Genomic DNA, 8,322 nt, shown 5'->3' with positions numbered 1-8,322 from the left:
ACAATAACTGACATGATAATAAACATGACAAGGCTGGATTCAAATGGTCAATTTCATTTATTATTTTGGATATCCACCTTTGAGACAATCATTATATTTATATTTATATTTATATTTATATTTATATTTATATTTATATTTATATTTATATTTATATTTATATTTATATTTATATTTATATTTATATTTATATTTATATTTATATTTATATTTATGAAGCAGCCAAGTCAAGTCAGTTTTTTTGCAGTTAAACATCATACTAAATCAAAACAAAATATGGTTCAAGCAGAAATGATTGTTTTGAACAAGTATTAACTTTACTACAAGTGACTCTACACTAACTTATTAGCTCAACTGTTTAAAAAGCATACTGAAACTATTCCAGTAGAGAACTAATCCTTTAAGTACTTAAAAATGATTAGTAGGTTGACAAAATGCAGTTTTGAATGAGCTTTTCCTACACTGCATGTGAAATATATTGGTTTCTGCTGTGAATAATCACGTCTCTCTTTTTCTTCCATACTCGACTCTTTCTTCTTGTTTCATCCAGTGTCCAGGTCAATCTATTAGCACTGTTCTCAGACCAGTCTGCCCTTTTCCTTTCAGCCACACCATTATAACAGCCCAATCCCTGGAGATCCATCAGAGCCGTCTCGGGCTGCCCAGTCAGTGCTGCGGTCATTTAGATCAAGCTAACCATCGGATACGTCAGAGCTAAAATTAGCCCCTCATTCATGACCAGTCATCTAGTGTTCCCTGAGGATGCTTGTCTGCAGATCAATGACATCACAGAAACAGAGACACAAATGAGCTCCTTTGTTTCTTTTCTTATCCAGAAAATCATTTTCAGCTTTTCTTACCACATACCAGTATTTATAGCCAAGTTTTCTCTGAATTTGGATGTTTGATAAATCATACAGAAAGAGTGTTGTTGAAACATTTTTGAATGATTTAAACATGAAATACTTTTAGAAAGATGACTTGCAGAAGGTGTGGTTCGCCCAGGGCGCCGTACGAGCTAGAACCGCCCCTGCCCACAGGAAATAAAATGAATAAATAAATGAATACCACCAAAATGCACTGTTTGATTATTGTTGGGGGAATTCCTTTCTCTTTTTATTTCCATTTCTGGAAGGTTCTTTGCTTGGTTCATGATTGTTAACTTAAAAAGCTCAGCTTTAAAATGTTAAACACCAGTAGTACATTTCTGATGCTTTGACATCAGTGCTAATGCTGCTTTTATTTAGCTGTCACATCTGTTTGGGTCTTGCTCTAGATTAAAGGTCTGTTCAGAAAGAGTGCAGCTGCCCCACAGAGCGATGCACACGTGCCTGTTATTAAAACGTTCCCTTCTGAGAAACACCAACCCAGATCAGGGATTGAGGGATTGAGCCTTATTTTTAGTTCCTTAGTTTCATAGCTTTGATCACGTTTAAAAATAGTGCTGACTGTTCTGGATTTTAAAACAAATGAAAGATAAATCAGTAATTTCTAATAAATAATAATATTTTATGTCTACCTGAAATTTGCAGTCTGATCATATAATACAGTAAACTACAGTTGCTCTCTGTTGACGCTTGACAAAGAATTTCACTCTAGAAAATGACCAGGATTTTACAACGTTTAACAGCTGTTTCTCATGCGCCTGCATTAGCTCTGAGGAAGCCCAGATTCAGTGATGGCCCTCCCAAAAGGCATGATTTTTCTTTGATTTTTTTTTGCAACAAAATTTAAGCAAAATGATTAATTCAGTCCAAGTTTTGAAGCAGAGTGTGAATTCCGGCGTGAAGCATCAATTATGCACTAAAAGTGAGTGAAAAATTTAATGTTTTGTGATAGAAATGGTAAAAGACTGACAGTAACATCCAGTGATGCAAACTAAACAATTTTTTTCTCAAATATGGCCGTTTTGAATTGAAAATATGCATTTATGTGATTCATGTAATTCCACTGAGTGTAACAAGATACTTTTTTACATTTTCGACACATTACACTCTAAAAAATGCTGGGTTGTTTCAACCCAAGTTTGGGTCAAAAATGGACAAACCCAACCATTGGGTTAAATTTTTAAATGCATTTTTTTAACCCAACGGTTGGGTTTGTCCATATTTGACCCAAATTTGGGTTGAAACAACCCAGCATTTTTTAGAGTGTAGGCATACAAATAAAAGTAGCCAACATGTGTGCATATTTAAATGCAAATTAATGCAAATGTTATTTGCAAATAGTTAAAAATGATTATTCATATAATATATATTCATATTATTCACATTCTCATGCGAGCAAGTGGGGGCGGGGCTAATAAGCATATTCATTGGTCTGCGTATATTAAATGAGGCAGGGAGTTACAGTCAAGCTATTTTAAGGCATGAAGTTTTTTTTTTTTTTTTTTTTTTTTAAATATGTCATTCTGGTGATCAAAGATGAGTTTTAAAGGATAAATTGAGTACAGGGGGACTGTAGATGCTGGCGGGAAAGAGTTAAGATAAAGTACACTGCCATCTTGCTCTGATGAAAGAGACTGAAAAGCAGCTGATGTAATTATGATTTCCCAACTAGTAAATGTGAACTTTCCAGGTGGACTTGAATGCTCCAGTAATTTGCTCTTTTTTAAGGACACCCTTGACTCATTACAAACAAAAGGCTGGCAAAGGTGTTTTTGTTGTTGTTGTTGTTATTTCCATCCCATCTGCATAACTCATATTGTCTATGACTTCTCTATCCACCGTCCCTGTGAACCGTGAGGATCTGCAGTGGAATGACTCATCACAGTCGTTTAGAATTCTGCACATGTGTCTGTGAACACTGGCCATCTGCAAAACCACACTATAAAAATCCACAAGGCTACCATGCTGCTAAAAATAAAATCCCTGATGAAGCATAATCCCAGCTATCAAAAATGCAGATTACTGTTCCATCATTAATGAATAACTACACAGGAACAGATGAGTATATTAACATTCTAGTAACTGCTATCAACTATCAGGAAACTCTTATTAACTAATTAAGAACTAATAGCGCTCAGTTGAATGAGGTAATTCACTATTAGCTAATCAATAACTTCTATTTTTTTCATTAATCTCAGAGGACTACTAAGAACTACTATATACAGGTTCATAATTAATGAGAATAATGCATAATGGATTGCACTTTATTTACAGTATGTGTACTTACAGTGCACTTACCTAAGAAAGTACTGTAAATATAAGGTCACTACATGGGTTAAGGGTGGGTTCAGGGTTAGAACCTAGTTATTATTGTAATTACGGTAACACTTTATTTTAGGGTCTTTTAACTAGCTGCATGCACATTAATAGAATATTGGTTATTTATTAGTACTTATTAAACACATATTAATGTCTTATTCTGCAAGACCTTATTCTACATTCTTAATCCTACCCAATACCTAAACTTAACAACTACCGTACTAACTATTAAAAAGCAGTAAATTAGGATTTTATTGAGGGAAAAGTAGTAGTTAATAGTTTATATGTGATCCCTATAATAAAGTGTTACCGTAATTACTATATAAAGTACTTAGTATATAGATGGCGAGCAGGATTACACATTATACATTATTCACATTAAAAAAACTATATACTTTTTAACCACAAATGCTCATCTTGCACGTTGGAAAGGTCACATGTGACATAGGTGGAAGTACTGATCCAGTGTTTACAAAGTAAACATCAGAGACGGCCTTTACAAAAAAAGGTAAAACAACTACGTTGGATGATTTTGAAGTTGGAGGAGAAAATGAGATGATGTTTTTCGCCCAACCACGGTACTTCCGCCTACGTCACACATGACCTTTCCAACATGATTATGTCATGCGTGGAGCATCACAGAGCAGTGCAAGACGAGCATTTGTGGGTAAAAAGTGTATAATGTTTTTTTTTTTTTTTTTTAGAAATTGACCAATGGTTTCACTAGATCAGACTCTTATTCCTCGTCTGGGATCATGTAGAGCTCTTTGAAGCTGCACTGAAACTGACATTTGGACCTTCAACCCGTTGAACCCCAGTGAAGTCCACATATGGGAATGTTTTCCTCAAAAACCTTAATTTCTTTTCCACTGAAGAAAGAAAGACATGAACATCTTGGATGACATGGAGGAGAGTAAATTATCAGGAAATTTTAATTCTGAAGAGAACTAATACTCTAAAAATGAATTTCATAATGAATATTTGCTACATGAAATAAATTATTTTCAGCCTCACCCTCTTTCACATTTCATTGCTCAAATCTTACACTTTCACTGTTCATATATCAAGTCCGTTCACAAATAATAACACAGATCAGTTCAAAGAGCTGTCTACTCAAAGACGTGTTGTGTTTGAAGTGAAAAGCTGATCTTAAATTCAGAAAGAAATCACTGTGAGCTCCTCTTTCAACTCCAGACCTTGATGCCCCTCTGCCTGTGAAATGAGAGAAGATGAAGAACTCAGTCTCCTCTCGCAGCAGCTAACCTGTGTGATGCAGCGCACCTTCATTTATCTTTCTAAGATCTGAGTCTGCCCTACTTACATCTAAATAAAGCTCAGCCTCAGCGCAGTCACAATGCCCAGCACCTATTTTTATCTCCCGCTGGTGAGCTTGCTTTTGGGGTTGAGAGTGAAGCCTGTGAGAGATGGAGCACAAAGCTTCTGCTCTCATTTCTTCAGTCCATTCGTGTCGTTTCAATGTCAAGCAGTGTTGTGTCTCAGACTCAGGCACAGGGTGAGAGGAATATCAAACAGGGGTTTGGGGAATGGATTTTATATGGTAAAATGTGTTAAATGGAGTTGAATGTAACAGATAATGGAGGAAAATGGTGGTTGTTGCTGCAAAATAAACCCTGATAGGGTAATTAAGATCCTGACGTGAAGCAGACCTGCAATATCAACCGACTGATTGCACATTAAACTGCTTATTACATTATGCCAGTAAATAACTGGACGCAAAATATTCAGATGATATATTTTAGCTCAACAGTTTCTAGCAAGCAGATTTTAGCTAAAATGCATGAACACAAGTGATAATATACAGTAATCATGATTTTTCCATACTCACTGAATAAATAATTGTGTAGGAATTAAACAATGATTTGAGCTGAAATTATTTTAAAATCTTAATTATCTTTTTAATTTTCAACAATATATCCATTGTTCAAAACAATCACCAGGAACATGGCAGCAATATTTATTTTTAATGCAATCGATAATTGAGATGCATGTCATGATCATTCGAGATGAGTGTTTTCAACTGCTTTACCCTACTTTGCTAAAATCATAAAGTGGCATGACCTTAAACTGCAAAGTGTGCAAGTCTTCAATCCTTTTATTGTGTTTTGAAATGTCAGTCTATATTTAGGACTAAAGTCCCAGAGAAAAATATCAAATCCATCTGTGGATCAAAATAATCACACAGAAAGCTTCAAAATAATCACCCACCCAATTGGGTCCCTCTTTAAAAAAAGAGAAATCATAATCTCAACATCCCGCTGTGACAGAAAGAGAGATTATGAAGTGAACGTGACAGAGCGCTGTTGTCTGGATGGCTTCTCATGTGAGTGACAGGTTGCTTCTATCATTTATAATAAACACTGCAATATTCTGGAGAATTTTGATTTCATGGCAACTTTAATACAGTTTGTATAAAACAGAATTACTAAAATGTTTTTGCACATACTGTATGTGTGTCACTAGTGTAATCTAAAGGCCCGTCTTTATAAGCAGCAGTTATTCTCTCATATTTCTGCCTAAGGTATTGTAATTGCAGAGATTACTGTGAATAACACAGATTATCTCTTCATCACGGCACATGTTAGTGGGTGGATATTAGGCAGCAAGTGAACATTTTGTCCTCAAAGTTGATGTGTTCGAAGCAGGAAAAATGGGCAAGCGAAATTTGTGATGGCCAAAGTGTGATGCTAGACGACTGGGTCAGTCGTGGGGTGTTCCCGGTCTGCAGTGTTCAGTATCTATCAAAAGTGCTCCAAGGAAGGAACAGTGGTGAACTGGAGACAGGGTCATGGGCGGCCGAGGCTCATTGAAGGCTGGCCCGTGTGGTCCGATCCAACAGATGAGCTCCTGTAGCTCAGTTTGTTGAGTATGGAGCTGCATAGCTGCAGACCATGCTGACCCCTGTCCACCGCCGCATGGTAGGGTTAGGGTTAGAATAAGTTGACATGTACACTACTAGTAGTAAATAGTCGATAAATTGTCTGTTGGGGAGCATCAAAATAAGCAGAGAGTCTACTAATACTCTAATGAGAGTCAGTTGACATGTGGTTGCAAAGTTACTTATAGACAACAGAATGTTCAAAAGAGACCATCAAAATAAAGTGTAACAGATGATTCTCCCTCCCTCCATATGCTCTGGGTTCCTGCATTTTTAGGAAGCTGCCCTTTGATTTGACTGAGTTCAGGATTAAAGAGTAAAGTTGTGTTGAGTACAGCGGGTCTCCGGGGGGAATGAGCTCCACTGCAGGTCCAGGATAGTGAACACACACCAGTCATGTGTTTGCATCTTTGTGTTAACTTAAGGCTTGAAATGTGACATTTTTATTTGTAAAGAGGTCAAAAATAAATTGCTAGTAATATTAAAAATAGAACATTATTACATAGTTATTTAATCATAGCTGGGACAATACATCGAAGCATCGCAAATCGAAAAATGATTCTGGATTGATTCTGATATTTTCTGTAAGTATCGTGATTCTCTCTCGAATCGATTCTGAGCTTAGTTTTTAACAGCAGATGGCGCTGTGTGGTTTAGAAACACCCGTACTCTGCTTCCTTACACACACCCCTTGAACCTTCTATAAAATAATCATTCAAAAACTTCTAAAAGGTTGAAGTGAATTACAGGGTTGTCCACATCATAAAATCACTCTGAGGTGCAAATAAATGTCAGACTCAGCCGAACGCACGAGCGCTCTTCTTCATGAGCATTTGAGCGTGCCATTAAAAATAGCCTAGAGCGCCATCTGCTGTTAAAAACTAAGCTCAGAATCGATTTGCGATGCATTTGGCAAACATCAGAATCAATATATTGTCCCAGCCCTATTTAATCATACCTAAATATTTATCAAAGGTGGACGAGTCCAGCTTCATTCCATCAATTAAAGATAAAATATTTGATAATCATTTTAAATTTTTACTTATGATGTATTTCTGTAAGCATTTTTATTATTTATTTTTCATTTAATGTAGGCATACACTTTGCAAGTACCGGACCTCATTTTGCCTTCAGAACTGCCTCGATTCTTCGTGGCAAGGTGCTGGAAACATTCCTCTGAGATTTTGGTCCATATTGTCATGATATCATGATATCAACATCCCAAAGCTGCTCTACTGGATTGAGATCTGCTGAGTGGAGGTCATTTGAGTTTAGTGAACTCACTCTCATGTTCAAGAAACCAGTTTGAGATGATTTGTGTCATTATCCTGATGGAAGTAGCCATCAGAAGATGGTCCACTGTGGTCATAAAGGGATGGACATGTTCAGAAACAATACTCAGGTAGGCTCTGGCATTTAAACAATGATCAATTGGTACTAAGAGGCCCAAAGTGTACCAAGATTCCCTCCACCACCAGCAGCAGCCTTAACCAAATTCTGACCGTCCCATCTGAATATCACAGCAGAAATCCACTCATCAGGCCAGTAGATCAGCAGTTTCTGAAATACAGCCACCATACCACATTCAAATGCTCAGTTTGAACATCAGCAGATCATCTTGGTAATGTCTACATGCATTGAGTGTGATTGGCTGAGGATTTTTCTGGATATGTTGTTTTCATAAACTTGCATATATTGCTTAGATTGTAAAGTCAAAAATGGATAGGAAGCAAATTGGGGATGAGATCAGAAAGACCACAAGACAAGATTGAAGCTCAGGTTGCTCAAAGCGCAGCTGCACTGAACCACAAAACTATCAGCTGTGACACAAAGACACGTGTATTAAAGGTGTGGCAGTGGCAGATGCATTGAACTGAGACACGTTGCAAAGTGTAAGTAAGCAATTTTCATAATGCTTTGTCTGTAAATGAATTCCTTCCAAGCTTTACTCTTCCCAAACTCTTGTCTTGTTAGGGGAGCAAACACTTTCAGTAGCTATCTAATCAGTAAGAGTGCATGAGTGAGCAAGTGTAAATACCCCGTTAGTTTTCTAATTCAGAAAAAAACTCGGTGTTACGGTATAAGTTATCATCACAAGATTCTTGGTTCAGCATGCTAACCCAGTAACCTCACGCTTGAGGCCTGGCCTTGCTGAAGAAAATGAATGTTAGTTTCACATTCTTCATCCAGGCCTCTCCACAGGAGTTTGACTCGCTAGGA

This window comes from Chanodichthys erythropterus, chromosome 13 (assembly GCF_024489055.1).
Source record: "Chanodichthys erythropterus isolate Z2021 chromosome 13, ASM2448905v1, whole genome shotgun sequence".
NCBI lineage: Eukaryota > Metazoa > Chordata > Actinopteri > Cypriniformes > Xenocyprididae > Chanodichthys > Chanodichthys erythropterus.
Note: the sequence above shows the minus strand (reverse complement) of the source record.